Source organism: Etheostoma spectabile, chromosome 10 (assembly GCF_008692095.1).
Source record: "Etheostoma spectabile isolate EspeVRDwgs_2016 chromosome 10, UIUC_Espe_1.0, whole genome shotgun sequence".
In the NCBI taxonomy this organism is placed as follows: domain Eukaryota; kingdom Metazoa; phylum Chordata; class Actinopteri; order Perciformes; family Percidae; genus Etheostoma; species Etheostoma spectabile.
In genome coordinates, this window is record NC_045742.1 from 11,546,667 (window position 1) to 11,571,222 (window position 24,556).

Consider the following 24,556-nt stretch of genomic DNA (forward strand, 5'->3'; position numbering starts at 1 on the left):
TTTGCCATGACCTCAGGGTCGAGGGAAGGTTTTTTCAGGAAAGGTTTTATTACAGCTACTTTAAATGGCTGTGGTACATAACCTGTTAATAGAGACATGTTGATCATATCTAGTAATGGAGTGGTAACCATGGGTAACGCTTCAGTAGCCTCGTTGGGATGGGGTCTAAGAGACAGGTAGAAGGCTTAGCTGAAGAGACCTTAGGCATTAATTGTTGAAGGTCTATAGGACAGAGGGATTCTAAGTATATGTCAGGTCTTGTTGTTCTTCCTAGTGCTACTGCGTTTAAAGGTGAATTTTATCTCTAATTGTTTATTAAAGAAGCTCATGAAGTCATCACTACTCAGCTATAGGAATAGATGGCTCAATCTGTCAGCCTTTCTGAGGGCCTTCCTATACATTCACTGTCTTGCCAATCTAAACGAGATTTGTCCAGTTTGGTGGAATTCCATGTACTTTAAAGTTTTTGCAAGATTTGTTTAATTTGGGAGTTTGGGAGCTATACAAAGGTGCTACTTTCCTTTGCTTCATCATCTTTTTTTAAGAGGAGCAACAGAGTCTTAAGTTGTCTGTAGGCAGGTCATAGCACCATCTACAAATTTACCAATTTGGTAGGGACTAAAGTTAACATAAAGGTCCTCTGTTATATTAAGGAATGGAATTAAATGAAATGCTGTTGGAGTATCTTCCTTAAATTTAGCTATAGTACCTTAATTTAAGTTTTGGTTGGAGCAGAAAAGTAGCGTCTGTGAATTAAACAAAATGTTTATGCCTATGTCCTGTTGATGCGGGGTCTAAGCTAAGTAAGTGTAGTTTAATGCACAGCAATCTCCAGTTCCAAGTCCTTAGCCACCAGATTTAAATAGTAAAGCAGAGTTCAGTAATTTTTAGCTGGAGCAGAAAAATGGCGTTCTTGAGATTGGAGCACCGGAAATGAGACAACACGCTTACCGTAAACATCAACATCTAGAGAGAAGGATCATCATATTCTTTAATTTACAGCACATTCATTGATGGTCTGTGGATATGCTCTGTACTAATGATTGGATTCAACTTTTAACCTGGGCACCCACTAAAGGTTCATTAACCCGCAGCTAGACCCAAGTGAATCATTGCACTCTTGGCCATAGTGTGTGGTGAGGCTTCCCGTTGTCAGTACGTGTGATTGGATCACAAGAGGAAGAATGAGATATTGAGGGGACTGAAATGCCTGTCCATCCATTTATGCATCTATTCATTCATCCATCCATGGGAGGAGTGGTACCCTACTGATTTCCTGTCTACCATAGCTCCAGTGCAGATAAACAGGCACACATGCTCACATTTTCATTTAACGTTGAGATACAATCCACAAAAAAAAAACTTTTGTATTACATTGAATTCTGATTGAAATTATGCCCAGTTCCAGTTTAACTCCCTACCAATTACCAAACCGGACAACAGTTAGCTTATGACGTTATATAAAAAGGATACTTAGTTGTCTCTTTTAAAACCGTCATTGTGTTTTTTGAGATTAAAAGATGGTTGACAGGCTGTTGATTCTGCAGCATATATGCCTAAAGTCGCTACACTGGTTACCATTATTGATGTTCTTAGTCAAGATCTGTACATCTGCCAACATAATTTCTGAGCACACCCAATAACAGAGAAAGTACAAATAGATATCTCTGCATCATTTGCATGTTCTTCAAATGCCATATTTTTTTAGAGTTTGATTTGCCAACAATAATATCTAGTACTGTATATGTTTACACTGTTTGATATATTAATTTGGATTACTTGGACAGTGTTGAGACAAAACAAATATTTTACATTTGTTTAACATATAAAGCCTGCACAATTTGAAATTGAAAGTTAGGTACAATTATGTGATTTTTACCGATTATTTTCTGTTTAATATGCACATATATGACATTTGAGCTGAATTCCCTGAAACCTTTTGCCCTGCTGGAATGTTATCCATAGCTTTTTTGGCTCATCTAATGATATATAATATTTTATAAATGTCCAAAGTAGATTTTCATGAAAGTCTAGAGAGGTTCCAGCAGCCATTGTGGAGCTTACTTATTACCTCTGGACAGGGAGTGATGGAACAATACTCTGGTCCTGTTGATGAATCTGCATTGTCATCTTATTAATACCCCCACACGGCCAGAGCGGCTGCCATGGATTTTCCATCTAAATGGATTAAGCTTTCATTTCTTATGCCTAACCACCAAAAAGAGAGGTTAGGAACCAAGAAAACATGAGATAAAGGGCTTTGCCTACACAAAAATACTTTTCAGCCGTCTTCATATTCACCCCCACCTTATTGGGGGTTCCTCACATAAATAGATAAGCTTGTTTTGAGCTAGGCCTATGCATATATATGAGGGCTTAGTGTCTTTTGTGTATGTCTCATATAGTTTATTTAGTAAGGCAATACTGATGGCATGTGCAACTTTGTAAAACCAGAAACAGTTTTCAATATATATACTAATATATACATTTGTGCGTTGGTATTTTGTGACCTGACCATAACCTGTGCATTGAGTTGTCTATTGTATGTTTGGACAATTGATTGGGCCATAGACTAATCAAAAAGAACTCTTCTACATTCATCACAGTAAAAGTGTGACTGAGACTGAAGTGTGGCAGGCCATGTGTCTGGCACACTGCAGGTGGGGAGATAACATACAAACAAACACAAACTATAGGATTCGGCTTGACCTCTACAATGCCACATGTTGCCAAGATGCATCTTGGCAATTGTCCTGCACTGAAAGGATTTGCGGGGAGAAGAAGAGGGACAGGAATGGGGGATAGAGATAGGTTGGTGGAGTCAGCCCTGGATTTATGTGTCTGTAACAGAGCCATTTATGAGGAGGCAATTGCCCCTTTTCTTTAAGGGGGAGCTGCTTGTTTGCCACAGAAGCTGCTGTGCAAATATTAGCTGTCCCAGTGCACCTGCTGCCATTGTGGGATTCTCCCCATCCCTCATGGTTTCCCACCCTGTATCGCTATACACTTCATTTGTCAAACACACAAAAGAAGACAGACACACAATAGAGGAACATTTTAGCATTGCCTTGGCCCTGCATTTGTATCCTGACACAGGGAAAACAGTGATACGACCTCCCATCCCCCGCGGCTGGTGCTGCTTTCCTTTAATCTGGAGTAGCGGGCATTGTACCGAAGTATTGGTCATTCACAGGCCACAATGTTCACAAGGAGCTGGCCACTGCTGGCCATCCCCATCTACATATGTATTTAGAGCTTGTGTATACGACACAATGTATTCATGTTGATGGAAGAACTAATCTCATTGTCCAACTTTAAAGCCTGTTAATTCAACCCTTTTTCATCAATATTTATTTTCCCGTTGCATACATGATCCTGACCCCATAATGTTCCCCAGTGCTGGACCACTCCCACTACTTTCTAACATTTCTTTTCTATGATAGCCTAATGCATTTTGTATATATTAGTATCCTTGCAACCAAACCAATATGTTAATACATTATTCTTCCAGCTTTTAAACTACTTCAACCAACTGCATAAATTGAGATCTAATTATGTTCATTCTTTCATGCTTTTGTGTCTTCTTTGTATTTATTTGTACATAATGGTTCACTTTCCTTTCTTTGTAAGATATATTTGGTATTTAAAAATAATATGAAGTTGAAGGCCTTGCAGTAGTCTGAAATAAAAAAACAGAAATATTATTAATTTAAGTAAACAGTTATTGTTGTTTTAAACCCAAGTCTGTAAGCGCCTCAAATCTTGCTATAAATGTTAGACATTGTTTACATATAGTATTAGTATATAGTAGAAGTATTAGTATGTTTATATGTAATTCATGACTATGGATTGTAAACCAGCACAAACACTACTAGTGAACAATTCCTGCTTTCAACAACAATAGATATATTAAGACTTAAGTTGTTATTATTTAACATATTTTAGGGATTTGAGCGACATGTGCAGATCTTCAACTACATCACTGTGTGTGTTTGGCTTCTCGCCATTGCCAAGTGTGCCTGAAAACATTTTATGCAATCAACATGCAAAACAAGGTGTTTATAGGCTTCTTTGTTACCTCCAGTCTCACTCTGTGTGGCTGTGGCTGCACCCTGTGTGCCCTCTCTTCTTTAAACTTATGTGCGTGTGTGTGTGTGTGTGTGTGTGTGTGTGTGTGTGTGTGTGTGTGTGTGTTGGTTTGTTTGTTTGTTTGTGTGGGTATGTTTGCGTGCCAGCACACACAAACACCCATATACTGTTGAACGGGGGTTCACTCAAAACCACACACCGAGGGGGGTCCCTGGAGTTGGCCACAATTATTGTGTGTATCGTTGCTTACTCATTATGTCTGACAGGCCACAACACTTCTGCTCTCCTGCTGTCTCCTGTGCTTTGCCTCCTACATCATCCCCCTTAACAGTACACACACACACACAATGTGTACAGTGTATGGGTGGGCAGTGTCCACTCATGCAGGGCCCTTTTTTGGAATCTCCGAGCTTTTCAGACAGAACATGTAGTTTTTGTTTTCAGTGTTTACATCGATACAAAGTATTCATCAACTGCAGCTCAGAAAGTATGCCTACTCTTCACAGTAAACATTTGGTTGGGTGGGCTTTATTTTCTTTTATATAGTAAAAGAAGATTACATCAATCTTATTATATAACAACACAGATTTTGTTTTCTTGGTTCTTTCCATCTGGTGGGAAAGTTGTAAATAACTCCTTAGATACTTTAACACATCCAGGCACCTGAACAACACCTTTAAATCACGAGTGAAGTCACTCCTCTGTTAATACTGTATTACAAATGCAGTATTGCTGCTGCTTGCAACATATTGCCTGAAGCTAACCCCAACACACTTTTGTCAAACAAGGGAAAAATGCAAACTGAGAGGCAAGACTCCAATTAATTGGCCATAGATATGCAGCTACATGAAACCATTAATGGGGGGCAAATAGCTTTAACTTTGTTTCTAATGTAATATAAACTTTAATTAATAAAGTGTGTGATGAAGTGGAGACTTATCAAACAAGCCCTGTGTCCATTAAAGGCCCTAAACCCTCAGAAGGCAGGTTTATTAAACCCAGTTTCAAAACGTGTTTATGAGACCCATGGAGAGAAAACAGGGAGAAATGCAGAGACATGAAGAAAAAGAAATGAGTTTGTGTAATTAGTGAAAATTAAGAGCTTTTAATCCAGGAGGAGGAATGGTAGGCAGGGAAGAGGGGCGAGTTAAGAGGGGAGATGGGTGGGAGGTACTGTGTGGAGCTAGTGCTTAGCTTACTTTTGTTTGCCCCTGAAGAAATGAGCAAGGACCCAAAAGCACACACCTAATAAAGATACTCATAATAAAAATATGGTTATTTTTGTAAGGGGCTTTCAAAGCACAGCCTCCTTCACCTTCAGGACCTTTTTGTTTAAAGAAATAGGGGAGGCTTGTCACATTGTTGCACCACTTTGCTTGTGTAGTATCAGATTCAGTTTTGATTAGGTAACTATATCTGGACAGTCTTGTCTCTTTTCTTAAACCTCTCTTTCCTCTATGAAACAAAATCAGCTATAAAGACCACTTTGAGGTTCTTATTTTCTATATATTTATTTAATACAACTGAGTGTCTATACCACTCATTCCCACCTTTATCAGCAGAAGGTTTCTCAGACTTTATGTTGTCAACAGAAATGTTATTTCCTGGTCCTTCTGAGGGTGGCATTTGCTCCATTTCATGGCACACATCAAGACAGCTTCCAATGACAGTTTCTGCATCACTAGCCCTGACCTTCTAAAATGTGTCCAGATGTTTTAGGTGATGGACAGAAGAAGTAAAGACTGAGAGAGCAGTGGTGTTTTGTAGACAGGGTAATAGTATTGCATTAGATGGAAACTCACATTCACCATCCCCCCTGTAGGACTTCCTCTGCTACAGAGTAGAAAAATACTGCAGACCCCACTGCGTCCATTCAGTGGGTTTAGCATTACATACGTACATTAGCTAAATGTGGTTTTCATGTTCATACTGCCTGTCAATGAGGTCAATCGTCTGAAAAATATAGACAATTCAAGGTTGTAAGTTTAGCAAGGCAGTTTTCACACCCAAGTGGAAGACGATAAGTAATTTCTGAACATTGTCTCAGGTAAGGACCCCCTATTGTTTACAGCAGAGCCATGAGCCATTTTAGTGTGCTATTCTTGATGCCACAAGCCATGCCAGTGATTGTTCTTGCCAATGAGCTCACTTAACCTCTCCCTCCTGTGGAGTTGTTCTGGCACAAAACTGCTCATACTGGATATTATAAGTTCTTATTCGGCCTGTGCCTTTGTCTTTGTAGAGGAATTACAGCTGTCATTAAAGCTTTAGTGCGTAATTGTTTTTAAATATTAAACGTCGATGAGTTGATACAAAGCTAATTAAAACTATTGGCTTCACAAAAGTCTCTGTATTTCTCAGCATGACTGTGTTTAGAAATTGGTGTCGTCCGAAAAATTTTGCGCACAGAAACTCAGGTAAAGTTAATTACTTCTTCTGAAGACTTCATCATGTTTTTTAAACCTCTGTGTCCTTCTTGGCTACGTAGCAACTGTGTGGAGGAGGGGTGGGGCTGAAGGGCGATCACAAAGGCTTGTATCACGTGGATGCTCCAACTGAATTGTTGTCATTACTTAGAATTCCTCATGGAGGAGACAGAAAATACGCACTATAGCTTTAAATTGCTGTTTTTTTATTATAAGCTAATTTTCTTTTACTATTTTACTAGTTATATATACATCTTATTTTATTTTTAATTTAAGGTTGTACTTGTACTCCTCTATCTCTACCCATTTCTGTCTTGTGCTTCTGCAACACCTACATTTCCAGTCTGGGGATAAATAAAAGATTATGTTATCTTATCTAATACCTTTACCTTGATAAAGTATACTTGAAATGCAACTCTTACATTACTACTTCTGTGTAATATGGCCTGGTTTGTAATCTTCACCCCATACATGGATCAGTGAGCCCTTCCTTATCTTTTGCTTTTATGGTTACTCAACAAATAAAAATACGCACAGCCGTCTGTTTCAGTCCCACATACAGCAACAGACAGATGGTAAACATGGAGTTGACTGCTAACAATTATTTCATCCAGCATCTGAGAAGCACAGCCAGCACATATTCATGTTGAATTCCTGCCCAGGCTTCTAAGTGCAGAGCGTTACGATTGTCCCGCCCTTTAAGCAACCCAAAGCACACAGCAGGATCAGGATGTTTGTTTTAATGAAGATTCTCTAGAGAGAGAGAGAAGTCCATCGCCAGTGATGATCAGTAGTTCCATTGGGATGATTTGGTAATGGGCCAGAAAGATATGCGGACTAAAATCTCAGTCTAAAGAAGCACTTTCTATGTTTTGCCACATTTGTCACATTGGCTTTATATTCCCTTGATCGTGGAATTCAACTATTGTGCAAAATGATCGGGTCAGCTCAAATGATCTCTATCAGGCAATTAAGTAATAATGATGACAGGCCTAACCGTACATAAATTAAAGTGTAACAATACACCAAAAACTTGCATTGTTTAAGGCCAAAAATGAACAAAGGAATGATAGATGTCAAAGCTGGTGCTGTGGAGAGCTCAGGCTGTGCTACATGCAACAGGGCTCAAGGCTGACTTTATGACTCTCGGCTGACTTTGTTAGAGACAGGCATGGGGGTAACTGTAATGTATCCACTACCTTCCACTATGCACTTTGTTCTCCCGGGAAATGAAGTCAGTGTGGGCTTCCTCTGCTGCTTTTAAATCTGTGGAGTCCCATAAGGCAGAAGCCCATGAATGGCCGCTGGGAATACTCTGTGAGCCTCCTGCTCTGATAAGAAGACAGCTACCGGTACGTACTTACAACAGAGGTAGAGACAGAGACAGAGGACAGAGAAGATGAGGTTGGGAGACAGTGTAGAGGAAAAAGAGTAAGGTACAGCAATTTAGGGGATTGTTTGTGGACGGAAAGGGACTAGTAATAAGTGTGTGGATTGTTTTGAAAAGCCAAGTAGCTTGTTAAAATAAGGATAACAGGTATCATGACAATAACATAAACATGAACATAAATCAGACTGACTTTTTTTAATATGTTCTGAGAGTTCAATCATGCATACCTAGGCAAACACTTTAAACCTGAGGGGATATGGAGACCACTCATCCTCCATCTGATGAAATTTGTAGGCAGAAAAGGTGTTCTGTCCTTCAGTGGTGGCCTACTTTGAAAGTGAAATAGCAACTATTGGAAAATAGAATGCCAATACAGTACTTAATATGCGTGCATATCAGGCTAGTGCAATGCTGTGGAGGCACACCTGAGAGGAATATGAAACTCCGGGCCAGGTGCTTGGTTCCCCGAGAGAGTGGGGACTGGAGGGTTTGGAGAACAGAGGGAGTGTTTGAAGTCCTGGAGGACAGTGCTGATTGTGGGTGGTATGGGAAGTCATAAGCCTCAAAAACACATGCTGCCACCTGGTTGTCTGAAATAGACTGCCATGCAATTATCTTGGTCCTTGAGTGTATGGGCAACTTGAAGGTATTGCAGATTCATTTTCTGAATGTATGTGTGTTATGAAAGAGGATGGGTTTAGGAATTTTCCTAGATTAAAAATGTAGTGGAATCGGTACTTTTTAATGCATTCATTGTAAAACAAATGCTCTCATATACAGTATTTGTATTTTATATCTGTATTCTTTTTTTTGTCACAACTTTGTGAAAATGCTAATTTAGGAGGCACTCTATCCTGAATATGTCAGAGCTGATGCTGATGAAGGCACAATTTCAACCATTCAGCCATGCTGCCAGCCATGTATTTTGTATTAAAATCCAAACATTTTACCATACGTTGAACTATGAATTAGATATAACAAAATGGCTTATTTGTTATATTATTGCTTCTAGAATCAAATAACCCTTGAATAAATCAACACATTCAAAGGTACTGAGAAGTCAAAGACAAGGACAATGTTTGAAAATATTATGTTATATCATAGAACCTGAACCCTTTTTAATGTTTACATGGGATGTACTTTAATAGGTTGTTAGAGTCTGAGATGGATTTAGGATTTTCATTTTTTCATTTTTAGTTTATTCTTTTTGTAATTTAATTTGGACAGATTTTCCCTTGTCAATGTCAAGATTATTTTTGGCCCCCCTTTTTTTTTTTTTTGCCTTTGACAAACACAGCAGAGGGGTTGTCCCCACTGTTTCCATGTGCCTCTCACAGGCAACCCAACCCCACCAGACTCAACTGCTGTCACAGGTAACAGCTCCTGGGTTGAAAAAGATGAGGCAACAGGGACGCTGTTTATCAGATTAAGTATCCAGGACACATATCTAGTTTTGTGTGCATGTGCACAGCTTATCAATTACATACACAAATAAACAAACATACACACACACACACACACACACACACAATTCAGCATTACACTACAGTAGTTACGAATGGCCAGCAAGAGACTACTCCATATCCCTTTCAAGATTATCCCTTCCCCTTTCCTCCACCTCCTCCAATAGAAGGCTTATCCGGTGCTGTAGGATATGTGAACCTCCCCTCCTCTCCAGTCCCAGCACTGCTGCAAGGATCAGTGTGAATCAGGTAAAGATATGGTTGGAAGGAGAAAAGGGTGCACTACACTTTCCTTTCACATAAACGTGGATCAGTGGTATTTTCAAGTTCTAAAGGCGTTCATCTTTTTGTCTGTTTGACTTCAGAAATGTCTCTAAATTCTGTCATCTTTTCACACATTGGCTTTTAAATAAAATGTGTCAAAGCTAACCATTCATACAACCCTGCATTGTGAAATACTTGTTAGAGTACGCGTTGATTCACATGGACACGTCTTAGGTGGAGCCCATCCGTTCAGAGGCTGGTGCTTAAGAGAATGGCAGCAATAACCATGCAGAGCACCAAATTCCTCAAGTGATGTACTTACATGTCAAAGCACCACAAACACTTCCTTTCGTAATGGCAGTATTTTAGCTTTTGTGGTTTAACATGAGTGGTATCCTAAAAGCATATCCAATGTAGGTAGAAATATAATTTGTTTTGAGATAGACTAGACGTAGACTGCAGAGGACTGTACAGTGCAGAATGCAGAATTGCCTGGCAGCCTTCCCGTGTTAGACAGTGATGTGTTTGTGTGGGAAAGTTTGATATTTTGCTCTCACATGCTACCAACAAATCTTTTTTGCAGTGTATGGAATGCTGCTTCCACTATGCTCTGAACAGTAGATCAAGCATTTAAAAGATCCATGGAATAAACCGTGGAATAAACCGATTGTGCGTATTGCAGTGAGTGTATCGTTGTGCATATATTTTCCCCAGATTTTCTTGCATTTTATGCCAATGCTGTCTTCTTAGCAGCTGGAAAATTGCCATTATAAATTTATCTTCTGCAATATGTCTTGGCAGGTTTTAGCAATTTTTCTTTAACATGTTCACTTATGCTTAATATGTCAGAGGCAAATCACAATATCCATAAAATCCAACTGACAACTGACACTTGGCTGGAGATAAACATTGGGTGCTGAGGCAAACTGTATTTATTTGTTGTTTATGGCTATTAGGGATGACATGGCAAGTGGGAGTGGCAGATGTAGCTTTTTATCCACATCAAGTGCAGGGGTCATCAACTAACTTTAAAAATTTATTTTTACCCAATACGCCTATTTTTGTTTGATATTTTTTACTTTCTAACTGAATTAAAGCTATATTTTTACATGCATTAGTGTGAGCAAATTCCTAAAATACATGGAGACTCCATAGTGATAGCTGGCTCTTTAACTTGAAAATGATCTCAGACAAGGAGGCAGGTTTCTGTTGAGTGACGGTAAAAGTATGTGATTATGGAAAACATTTTAGTATGCAGTGTCTGATTGGTGGAAAATGCTTGCAGAAAGAAAGGCCCATTGTCAGGTGAAAATGTCACTGTCAAAGAGGCTGAAGCGAAAAACTGACGTGGAAAAGCCCAGCTTTAATAATGAATGCCTCATTTGCAACAAAACGATGCTGTTGCAAAGGAATATATCCATCATCATCAAGAATGAGGAACATGAACAAAACGATTGCGTCATTCACGTGCATATCAAGTAGACACATGCATCTGTTTTGGTAGTTAAGTTTACCATTTGTCAAAATTTCAAGATTCGTGGCAAACTAAGTTAACAGTTAGACCACAAACCAACAACAGAAATATCACTTTCTACATGTTTATGCCTGTAGATGGGTGAGTGCATTGATTAGTATTGACTTTTTACTCACAAAGGTTTTATTTTTGCCTACTTACAGTAACAAGCCTAGCGCCGTTCATCTGCGCCAGCGGCCGTTGGTAATCCTCTTTGTATCGTTCCCAGTCAGATACTCGTGGTGTGACGCACACACCGTGTGCTCAGCTGTGTGTGTGGAGCAAGGGCATCGCTTTACAGAAACCTGGCTTGTGAATAGAGATGCAAATACAGGGGGCTGGGTTTGTGCTTTACCTGTGTAATGTTACCTGCCGGAAATGCTTGAAATGCTAAATACCAGAAAGCATTTTTTCTTCTTCATATTTTCTGAATTCATTATTTGATATATTTTGCCGTATTTGCCATCATGCAGTTTCCCTTTATCAAGCATTACCTACTAAAAGGCTTAGAGCGGCAAAGGGTTGTGTACTACTTTTCGATCAGCACACCACAGCGATTTCTGTAAAGTATGTTTCCCTTCATGCCTATACACAATTATTATGACGCCTCAGTGAATGCTATACCTGCTTTCTAATATGGCCATTACTGGGCTCAATACTCTTCTTACTGTACTTTTCTCTATCAATATGATATGTATATAATTTTTGACATCTTGCTAATATGAAACAAGCTACTCAATAAATGAGAGTATTGCGGAAACCTTTACTGTCAAATCATACTTCCTTTGTGCATTTGCCTCGACTTGAGTAAATTAACCGGAGAGTCATTTTAAGTTTGATGGACATGTTCTTTCACAAGAGATCATAGAGGAGGGATACATAACTTACTCATGGTTAATTGTAATATCTCTGTTGATCACATCCTCACTGTATCATCATGTTAAAGCCCCTTCTTTTTTCCCACTGCACCAAAATAGTGCCTGTATAACATGAGGACTAAAAAGTCTCTTTCAATAAAACAAATGCTTTCAATCTTAACCTTTAAAGCTTGCTAATATACACTGCCTTCTGGCTTAATTGATGCAGTTAAATAGCAAATGGGGGGAAAAAGAGGATAGGCAACTCGCAAAAAATGTTGCAATTGTGTAATTGAGGCGGCCAGCTGTAATGCCATTATTCAGTTGATAGTGTATTGTACGTAGTAACGACTAAATATCTTGGTCAGCAGTATGGTCTTTTATTGGCCCCCTCCACTCGCTCACAGGCTTCACTTTACAAGGTAAACTTCACTATTTGATTGGCTCAGTGTCTCCACATTGTTTTTACAGATTAAAACAGAATCACATCCAAGTCCAAACAGCAGGGTAGCAGCAGGACTACACACATCATAATCAGCCCACTAAGAGCTGGGTTGCACTTAAATGGTTAGTGCCCCCCAGACACCATGGATACCCCTAATTTCACTGTATCACTAGTCAAGAATCTGTTCTGCTTTACATACAGGGCTCTGACTTCCTAACTTATTTTATTGCATACAAGCAAATCTATCATTATCACTAATTAATTATAAACCAAACCATAAACCCTGTATAACCAGAGAAATGTATCTTTCTAGATGCAACAGATGTTGACAAAGATTCCTTGTGGGGACATACAGTAATTTGTAGTTGGGAAAAATTTCAAGTTGGAAAAAGGTAATGAATTGCAATATGTTATATATGCAATTATATCGTATCATCATTGTATTGTGATGATTTCATATTGGGAGGCCTCTGGTGATTCCCACCCCTAGTAAGATCGTGGTTAGACTGCAGCAGAACAACACCCCTGAGAAGTGTGGAGAGGCATGGGGAACATCACTGGCCCTGTTCAGACCTTCCATTAACATGCGTCTTTGGTGATCCGAATGCAAGTGGATTGCTCTAAGAATCATTTCACAAATGCTCTGTTAAGGTAATAATGAAATGCTGCGCTTTTGACTTTAGAACAGTTTTTTTTATTTTGTTATATTCAGAAAAAAACAACAATGCAAACACAACATTCACGAACAGCCACAAACAACACACTGGGACACAAGAACACGTCCCAGGGCCACCAAAACCACAGAGAGGAAAAACGGGAGGGAGGGAGACAAAACAACACATGCAGAGAAAAAACAGACACAAACAGACACACACACACACACACACACACACACACAGACAGACACACAGACAGACACTAGACAAAGGACCAATCACACACGCAATGAAAGAAAAGGCTACAGTATTGCCCTTAAAGACTCAGCAATGCTGTGCCAAGCCTTCAAAGTCTTCCACGGGGCTCCACCCACACTAGCCATTGAAAGTTACATGTATGTGTCATCCAAAAAAGAAAGGACCCATGAACGAACAGATAAGTCATGAGGTGGCTTCCAACGGGTTGCAATCATCCTCTTAGCAGCCGTAAGTCCAGCAAACAAAGCACATCTCTGAACTTTAGAAAGCTAAAAGGCTGACAGGTCAATCATGATCAATACATTGACAGTATCGGGTACAGTAACTTTAATCAAGGTGGAAATTTTGGATGCAATATTGTTCCAGAACTGACTAACAGGAGAGCACTCCCAGAACATATGAAGAAAAGAACCTTGAGCTTTAAAGGAGAATTCCGGTCCATTCCAATACGTAGCTCTTTTGTTTGTACATTTGGATGCTGTCAGTAGAGAGAAAACTGAAAACAATCGGTGCTGCCTACGCCGTGTTATCCTCTTGCTAGCGTTAGCACCCAACAGGCTGAAACAGGGCAAGTTTTAAATGTGTTTTTCGCCTATAAACATGTTCAAAATGTCATTAGAAGTGCCTACCCATGTGAAGTGATTCCTTCCACAGTGACTCTCACTGCTGTAGATGTGAAAGAAATACATGAAACTTGTGCTGATTCAGCTCTATTTAGTTCTGGTGTTGATACTGCAAGGAGTGCTTCGGGACATCTACAAACTACAACACTGAAAAGAGATACAAACATATTTAAAAAAAAAAAAAAAAGATATGCTTATTTTTTAAAAGTAAGTGCTGTAGTACAACTAGCAGGAGTTATAATTGAGGTAAGCTTGGAGACACTACCTTATTTAACATGTGTACACACGTGTCCAGCATGTGGTGTAAACACTCTAGTAAGTCCAATTTGAAATAATTACAGGTTAGCTGCTTTTAATGTCACACAATTATTATGTACATTTCAACTGCACATGAAAGGTGTCAAATCTCACCATTTCTATCTGTGCATATTTACAGTTCATCTAATTATGTACTAACACATACTCAGCAAGCTCCCTTTCTGTTTTTTGAAGGGATTTTTGTAGTGTTTCTCCCCACAATTGTGTCTTTTACTTCTCTTATTGTGTCTTTACTAGTGCTGTGCCTATTCAAAACATGCAACATTCAACATGAAACATGGAACTAGACAATCACTTGCCTTCCAGTATTGTTGCTTGTAGCTTTCTCCAAAACCATTGTAACCCAAAATAACTAACAGAAGGCCCTCAAAGCAACCCAACTCTATACTACTGACTTATTGTGTACTTATACTACAGAGAAAAACATTGTACTACATTTACGTGACAGAGAAATGTTGCTGGTTACACTGGAGATTCAGATTTTACTCACAAAAGATAACAATTCAAATATGATGCATAACTATCCAGAATTAAATTAGAGTTGAAAGCTTGAACAGACTTTAAGTAAATTTAAGTACATTGTGCCGATATAATGCCTCTCTTTTCACTTGAAGTAGACATTTGAATTCAGTATTAATAGTAGTTTTCCTTCTTCTACCACTGCCAAAACCAACATTCCCTTTTCTTTTTTTACATATAGAAATGGTAAAAAGTAAAGCAAGAAACCGGTTGCCTGGGCCCCCCACATCATTACACGTACACATATTAATACGTGTATTAATATTGAACGTGTCAAAACGGCAGCAAAACTGAGCTACTGCGTCTTTGGGTACCCATCAATTCACCCTCCAGGGCTATAGATAGATAGAAAAGATTTGAATGAACAGTTCTCAAGATATTCTAAAAACAATGGACGCGTTGACGGTTTTCACTTTATAGTTACATGAGTGGCTGATTGAGTAAAGTGATTTCAGGAGAATAGTCGTTATTATGTCCTAGATGGCCACAGTGTTTGCGAGTGAGTAGGGTCTAATGCAGGCTTTTTGGGTAACAAGAGCAGAACATTTGAATCAGAACTGCTCATGTTTTTTCTTTCTCAACCTCTTGTTTTTCACATTGAATCAATTTAATAGTCACTTGACTAATATTACTCTATATACAGTAAATACAATATTTATTTTGTACTTTTGTCAGTGAAAGTGCTTGCTGTGACACTAAATGTTGACATGCTAATAGTGGCTGGCTATGATGGTCATAATGCAGTGTTTGCAATGAAGAGTCTACTGGGTATCATAAGAATGGCCGAAAACAGCTATTATGCATATATGTGAAAGAGTAACATGAATTACGAGAAAGAGAGAGAGAGAGTGAGAGAGAGAGAGAGAAAGACAGAGTCCTTGTAAACATCAAGGCAGGTGAGCAGCTCAAAAACTGCTGTGTTTTTGGGATTTGAATGCAGTTCATGACTGAGTGCCTCACTTTGCGCTCATATTTTCCTCGCCTCGCTTTTAACTCCATCCCCAGGTGCCGTACGGCGCATCTTTAATCAGGGCATGTCTGCCTTGACACCTTCATGTCACCCGAACATGCTTCTCTGCAGCTGTGAGAAGAATAGTCATCAGGAGGTGACATGATGGAAGCTGTTATAGCCTCAATCACATTGCGAGACCAATCCCTGTTTTTTATATTATGCATGTGTTTGTGTGTATCTGCATTTGAATGGGGGCAATGCATGCATTTTAGTGGTAGACACAGCAACAGCTGTCTTTGATTTGATTGGGGACTTCCAACTTGACTGTATATATCTGTCCCCGTGTTGATTGCCAAGGATAAACCTATTGCTGCTAACAAGCGTGGAGTCAAGCTGCCAAAATGAGAAAAAGTCATTTCCTCTCCTCTTTTCCTCATCTCTCAGCAAACCTTGACATTTTCCAGCACACAAATGTGAAGTATTTCTTAAGTCCTTTCACGCCTCAGTTGACAAATTGGATCAACCCATCGGTTAACCTTCACAAGAAGAAAAGATAATACTTGAGCACATTTCTTGAAAAAAAACCTAAGCATGGTTGTCTTTACTTTTTTGACAACCTTTAATGCGTCACTTTTCTTTGCTGCTTGCTAGGACACACCTGCATGTTTGATTTTTTTCAAAAAGCAATGTTGGCTACACTGAAAAATAAATACATATCCAAATTTTATAAAATTGAAAATTTAAGAATTTTTTATGGCCATTTTAGGCCCTTATTTGAAGACTTGAAAGGGGAGAGAGAGCGGTAATGACGTGCAGCAAAGAGACACAGGTCAGAATCAAACCCACGGCTTCTGTGTCAAGTACTGAGCCTGTGTACATGGGTCACACACTCAACCATTCAGATTCTACAGGAATTAGGTTTTCATCCAAGAGTTTAAATGAAAATGATCATAGTGTTGAGAAAATAACTTTGATCCTATTAAATGTCCAGAGACATAATACAGCTCGTTTAGCATCCGATTTTTTATTTTGAAATAAAAATCTGCAAGTAAAAACTTAGCTCCTATTATGACCCCAGACATTTCCTAATATCTTCTTTTAAGATGACCAGCAGTACAAATGCACACCTTAAAATCCTTAAAAGGTTTAAGCCTCTTTGAGTATACTGTACTCTGCAGTCCCTTTCTGAGCTCGGTCCTAGGTAACATGGTGCTGGGAGAGGTAATAGAGACTGTGGAGGCATCAGTAATCCTGATAGCTGTCTGAGGAACAGCCTTAGTTTCAAATCTCTGTTTTTCGTCCCTTCATAGTGACAGAAGTCCGGCTTCAGTGTTGTCTCCTGAATGCTTAAGGTTGTACGGCATAGTGCGGTCTTAACAGACGCCAGGGGCAGCCATTTGGACCATCAACTAGTGCCTTCCCACCAGCGCTCAAGCGCGTTGGGTCACAATGGGTTGCCTTGGCACCACCGGAGAATGGTTTCCTAGGACTGATTGGCTGTCAGGCTCAATCCATTCGCTGCCCCCAGGAGCATGTCTCCATGACCAATTTAAGAGGCAGAGTCAGAGCCTTCCCACACACTCTACCTCTGAGAGAGAGAAAACAATAGTCATGTGTAGATGTGGGCCTATTAAATATACATTTGTTAAAAGGCTGTATCAAGCCACAGGTCATTGGCAATGCTCAGAGTTATTGATTTGAGGGATTTTTTTATTTGCTCAGCATTGTTGTGTTTTCTCTTTTGAGTTCAATTTTACAGTCTGTTTTGAACAGATTTTCTCTGTGTTGGTGTAAAAGCAAAGTCTAATCCATTGGCTTTGCTCAAGTCTAAGCATACTTCCAGTTTAATTTAGATATTAGGTCATTTTCACCGCTATATTTCTCAGGATTTATATTAATCTTTTTAAATTGCCCAAGAAAGATTCCCAATCACAACCATAAACTAAAAAGTTAAACAAGCCATATATAATCATGATTCACGACTGCTCTGAATCTCCAGCATTGAAAGAAACTGACCACTTCAATAGGAAACATTAATCGTTTGCAGGAGGCCTTCTCCTCTCCTCTTGGAATGGAAACAGGGAAGGGGGTCACTAAGGGAGATCTGTGTTGTCTCAATTAGAAGAGGAGGCGTTTTTCTCACTGGGCCCTGCTCCAAGCCCAGCTGTGTACCTTCCACCGTGGGCTGAGCCTCTCCCTGCATACTGAAAACATTACTGGCAACAGGGCCAGAGTGTCACTCTGTGGGACTTCTCCTGCTCTCTTTACACACACCTTTTATTTAGAGAGCTCAGATAACCAGAACCAGGTAGTTTTAGATGGGGGAACAGATAATTTCAAAATGCTAGTTAGCTTAAAAACTCACATAGCCATTTCCGATTGAACGGGTGCACACATACTTTTTCTCAAGTGTGTTTTGTCACGCATGAGTGGGCATGAACTCACACCTAACACGCAATCCACAGTTTTCATCATCATTATCAGCCACTTCCCCCACTGCCTGTTATCATTAGGTATGATGATGATTGCATGGTTGAGAGCTCCACCCCCGCCCCCCAAAAATTGCAGCTTCACTATGTAATGGTTTACCTTAAGCTGAGGAATATTTCTAAAAAAAACAACAAAGCAAATAAAGCCGCTGACAAAGTTAAAAACCTGACAAAAGGAAACAACAAGAAAAAGCAAACAAACAAAAACACACTTAACACTAATAACTTAAAGTTGTGCATGTGTTGCTAACAGAGATACTTTCACAGGTATTTATTTATTTATTACAACAAAAAACCTAGAATACTTACATCCACTCAAATACAAAGTGTTATGCGGAATTTGTAAATGTTGTTCTGTTCTGTTTTAGTATGCAAGTTTGCCAAGCTGAAATAAAATTAATCATTTCAATTCCTGAGTCAATGGAAAGGGATTGCATTTTTGCGAGTGGGAGCATGCTTTTGAGATCCAAGATAGCGGGAGGACTGGAAAGGGAGGTGTGTATCCACACAGCAAATTGGCTTTGGGGTTGAGAAAGAGACCTCTGTTTAGCCTTCGTCAGTGGGAGAAATTGGTCACAGCTGGATTTCACTGGTCAATTTGTACGTTCAGATCTTGGGCGTGCTCTCTATTTTTTAAGGTCGCACTTATTATTCCAGCTATAACTGGGCAAGGCACTTTATCTTGCGAGTAGATATTCAGGAACGCCTTTGTTCACTGTTTACCACCTTAATACTTTTCATTTATTCACTCATACCTCCCACAATCACATCTGTTTTGTTTTTGTTTTGTTAGGGTTTATGTGTAAAATGGTAGAAATGCTAAACTTCAAAGGATTCAGAGTATATTCACCGGTCAATTGGTGTGTGTATATAAAGTAAATATTTAACACCTCTGTGGAATTGGTATTTGTGTTGATCAGACATGGCTGATGCCAATGACTCTTACTCTGAATCCTTCTTCTTTAGACAGGCTGGCAGCTCTCCAGCAGCTCAATCCTCAGTGTGAGTCCCTGAGATGGAGGACAGGGCACATGTTTGCAAGCAGATTGCACATTTGAGGGAATAAATTGCCTCATAGAAGACCAGACTCCACATTGTCTGTTTCACTCTATGTTCCTTTGCCTTTAAATTTGTTTGTTGAAACCTGTCATCTGCAGTTTCTTTTATTTCTCTTCAAGGCCCCCTCATTTTGTGCTGTCTGGTAGCGGGGCTCAGGCGAATGGTCTGTGTCCGGAAGTGAGCATGTGGTAGTGTTTAGCTATGTAATGCCGTGGGTTTATGGATGTCTTGAGGGAGATATTGCATGGAAGGCAACCAGGATAGTGATTCTGGGCCAACAAACAGACAGGATGTCCAAGTGTTGGAGAACTCTTGTTATCACAGTTTCCCAAGGGCATACCTCAGTCCAAGGCCCACAGAGAAGATGGACAAATATGTGTTTGTTCAAACATTTATCTATTTTTTCAATGTTACTTCTAATAATGTGGTGACTCCTTTTGGCACAGATCAACCTATAACTCCGTCTAAGTTAATGGAATGTGTATCAGTTTCTCACTAGAGAATTCTCTTCATGTGGTTATGTTGGATCCAGTGAATCTTTCATGTGTTTAGCTGTAACATGATTTTGAAACACTTCCTCCTTGACATTCTTCTTCAGGCTTTTCACCTTTGTAAGTTAATGTATTACAACAAATCAATAAATACTAACTCTTTATAATTCATTGGTATATTTTTCTTCTCAAACTTGCATGGCTCATATTAAGTCAAAAGCATTTGACCCTATTATTCCTTTAGAGAACCATCTGGCCGAAGAAGCAGCTGTGCCGAAGATACAGTCGGTGTACATCTAAGAAAGCAATGTGTATGTGAAAGAAATGTGTAATTACTGACCAAATGTACCAATTAAATGTTATTCACCATCTAATTAATCCACCATAAAGCATCTGTTAACTAACTATGTTATTCTATCCAGCTATTCACTTCTCTTCTTCTCACCAGACACAATAATGTTTTTCACTAATGTGAAATGAATAGGAAGGAGAAGCAGTCGTGTGAAAGTTCAAAAACATGACTTTGACACAACATACTGTAGCACTTCTTACGGTTACTGTGGTGTATTTCTGATTTTAAAAGCTTTTCCTTTCAACTGCTCACAGAATTTCATCCCATTTCCAGCGCGTTCTAACTCCTGCGTTGGCCGAACCGGAAATTGTGTCCCTACCAGTGTGATAATAGTTTTACGTTATTTTGGTACCATTTTATTGCTAACATCACCTATCTGGTTCCAATACATATGCAAGCTAATTTTAGTAAAGTATCAGTGCTATTGTTATTCTGTAAATTGTACAAGATTAATAGTGTGAGGCGATGTTTAAAACGTAGGAGAGAAGCGGAAGTTTGAGTGTTTAATATATTTCTCTGAGCAGTATGAACAATGTCAATGAAATTTAAATTATCTCGTATTATCACGCAGCTTTTATAGCTGTAGCTAGTCTGTGTTACAACTGCATGTCGTGAGTTGTCTGCCAGATCACAACACATGATTACGTTTATGTTACAAGGTAGACAATCCTTTTTCATCACTGACGCAAGGAAAAGTATCCTAGACGTCATTCTAGCGTTATGCACAACCATGCTATAGTTAGCCAAGCAAGAAGCAACTATAGAACCTCTAATTTATACAAATAGGCAGAATTACCTGTTGAGAAGAAAGCAGGCAACTTTGGTGTCCCTTTTAAAATCCTTTCTCTTTCCATCTTGGAAAAGCCACTCCAATATTATACTTTGGTCTTGTTGCTTGTCGCAAATTTCAAGCCAACAGGAATACTTGAAATTGATGGTGGTTGTCAATATTAAAACAATATAAAAAGGACAGTTTTTTTTGACAGGAGTTTGTGAAGGTCAATACAGATTTTAATAATGAACACCTACGGACGTAACACAATGTATCTTTAATGAATAATAATTCCTGAGTAAATTCTATATCTGCAACGTAACCAGTGACCTTTCTCTGTCAGGTAAATTTAGTAGTATAATGTTTTTCTCTAAAGTACAAGTACACAATAAGTAGTATACAGTTGAGTTGCATATTTGTTATGTGCCTTTGGGGGGCTTTTGTAATTTATTTCAGGGTAGGTTACAATGAGTTAGAATAGTACGGCACCCCTGAGGTGACATGGAGGCGAACTCGCCGTTTCATTGTATAAAATAATCACTAACGTTAAACATTGTGTTTTTGTTGTTCCTGATCGTTAACATGCTTATCTAAATAAACAATGGATGTATTTAGAGAACCAAGGAGATGTTATCCTTATATCGTAATACTAGCTAGCTATTAGTTAGCTCTATTTACTAAGGTTAGCCTGCAGTCATTGACATGAACAGTCGAAGACAATGTTCATTATAACACTTAATGTTGGCATGCATTAATTAGGAACGCTTATCAAAATAAACAGTGGATGTATTTAGACAACCAAGGAGATGTAATCATTACGTCATACTACTAGCTAGATATTAGCTAGGTTAGCCTTATTGCTTGTTGGATTTGCGAGATCTCGCAAATGAAACTCGAGGGATCTCAAATAAAACTCAACATCTTGCAAAAGAAAGTTGAGATCATCTTTTTTATTTTATTTTATTTTTTCCCCTCCATGTCACCTCCAGGGATCCATAGAATAGTAATGTCACATAATTCAATTTTTAATTTATATATATTTTTTTTATTATATCTAGACATCATGATACATCTGTAGATGTTTGGGAACACGTTTTGAATGGGCACTAAACTAGCTGTACATAATGGCTTCAAGCAAACCAGCAATCTGCCAAAAATCTCTCCCACGTTGTGCCCATAACAAATGGCTATTTATTGAGTGATTGTTTAGGAGATTCCATTAACAAATATGAATCTGTGTGCAAGGAATGGCTTTGTTGTTAGAGTATTACATTTTAGCCACTGGGCAACTCGTAAAACACGTTCACATATTGGCAGGGACTTTGGTCAGCTGCCATGGCCCTACACTGCTGGACAGGTTAAACTTTCTATAACAGACATACATCTCCAAAGATGCATTTTAACAAAAAGAAAAACAAACTCAAAATTAACTCAACCTTATTATGATGCCAAGTGAAGGTTGTGATTTTCAATACCAACTGTTGTGTTTTGGAGACACTGTTAAACTTGCTTTATTGTTGTGGCCATCCATCTGGTTGAAATATGCCACCTAAAGTCATACTCTCCACACACCTGGGACTCCGACTAGTGGCAGTTGGAATGTGTACATGCCCTCCAGGGCCCATCAGTCCGCATGCAGTGCTAAGAGGAAACATGTGACGTGGCATAATTGAGTCAGCCAGCAAATACGATAGCAGAAATCAGCCAACTGATGCCACTACTCATGCCCAGCGGGATGGCCTCAGAAAGGAATGTGCCTGTTTCAGATTATTAAAGGCACTGTTTTTCTGTTTAATTTGAGATAGCAGGTGGCCCTGGGGGTAAGATTGAAGACAACTTTGGCACTGACGAATGGGCTGAGAGCACCCTGCTGAGAGTGTAAGTTACTTAGGTAAGAGATTCAAGTGGCAGCAGAGAAAAGAGAATGGAGGTTTAAGAGAACAATTTAGTTCCAAAAGCAGCTAAATTTCCCTTCTCAGTATAATTTGCCCTCTGACTGTGGGGCTTTCTCTAAGGGAGATCATTGTTTCCTTATGTTTTATTTTTGCTGGCTCTCCAGTTTCTTTGTCCAAGGCTTTTGCCATTAAAGGAATCCAGCATGATTCCTTGGGCACTGGTTACTGACTCTGGGTATGTGATTCAGGATATTGTGACGGCAATGTTGGTGTTGTTGGATTTATTTATGAAGCAATTCATATTTATTTTGTGTCTGTCTATTTGGTGGCTTTGGAGGAATTCTGAAAGAAAATTGTGCAATTATATTGAAAAAGCAAATGCCACTGTAATTAAAACTTGACTTAGTGTTTGTCAGTTCAAAATTCATGTATTGGATGTCTCCACCTAAAATTGTACCCCCTTTAATGTAAAAATGAATTAATGAATCATTAATGCTTTTAAATGGTAATAGAGTCCTGGGGCCTCATTTATAAACGTGGCATATGCACAAAAGTAGACATGCACTGCTCTCTGTGGAAGAATTGGGATTTTAAAAAAGCAAACTTGACGGGAAAATTGTGCCATCCTGATGATACACGTGAAACTGAGACCATTGTGTAAAATAAAATAAATGCCTGCATCTGGCAGAGAACATCATTTTAATATGGTCATCGTAGTGTTTTATACAGTGTTTATTTTTATGGCTTTAGATTGTTTTATTTTTGTTTTAAATGATTATTTTTATTGTAGGTCTAAAGCATGTTTAACCATTGTGAAAGGTACAATAGAAAGTTTTACTAATTAGATGCTTCTTGCGTAGAACTAGTTGTCATTTGGAATTAGATTATTCCCACACCTTTAGCTTTTTAGATACAGTCAAATTGATGGGTAGAAAAGGGCATGCCATGCGTGATGACGCACAATAACTGGCTTTGTACTGTTGGGAGATGTGGCAAATGGAGACCGACAGCAAGAAGACTTGCTGGCAAACGAGGACAAGTGGCCTCAGAGCCGGTTCTGACTGCCTTGAGCTGTCCTGTTGGATCTCTGTGCTGTTTTGGACCATGTGTTACAGAGGAGTACTTGGAGAAACCACGCCATATTGGTGTCATGCAAACACATGTCCCATTTCAAGGGTGGTCAGCTCTGGTGTTCCATGGAATAAACATTTTTTTGGGGTAGCGCTAGGCATTTCTTTGCATCAACTTTAATAACGGACCATTTCTTTTTAATTTGGGCCACAACCCAACCTCTGAGGCTGTACCATTAACTGTGCATTAACTGCGTCTGCAACATGTTGTCACTCTACAGCTTTTTTGGCATTAATAATACCCACATTCTTCCCTCCAAACATATTGTCCTCTTTTCCACCTCTTTTAACAAAAACTACAACTTCACATTAAGTGAAAGTCCTTTGCTATGTTTTTCTCTGTACGCTTGAGGTCCGTATAAATATTAATTTGGGGTGTTTTACTGACTATTCCAGGGCAATTATGGGTGTGACATGAAGCTGCTAAGCTCCGCTACATTTAGAGTCAATAGTGATTTTTAAAGGGAACCTGGTGTAGGACGTGCATGTATGTGGTTTTATAAATCTGAATATTTCTGTGCATTCTCACATCCTGTGTTTCGTCCGAACACCACTTCTGACACAAATTAGCTGCACAGTTTTATAAATGAGGCCC

The 24,556-nt window shown here is 39.1% G+C and overlaps 1 protein-coding gene and 1 long non-coding RNA gene across 6 annotated transcripts in view; both read left to right on the forward strand.

The window, feature by feature from the left end:
- Positions 1–24,556, forward strand: part of diaph2 (diaphanous-related formin 2) — a 411,623-nt gene that overhangs the window by 211,299 nt on the left and 175,768 nt on the right. The window lies entirely within an intron of this gene.
- On the forward strand, positions 6,074–24,012 carry LOC116696770 (uncharacterized). Its single transcript, XR_004333826.1, has 3 exons — positions 6,074–6,085; positions 11,414–11,417; positions 23,819–24,012. It is a non-coding gene; the product is annotated as an uncharacterized LOC116696770 (long non-coding RNA).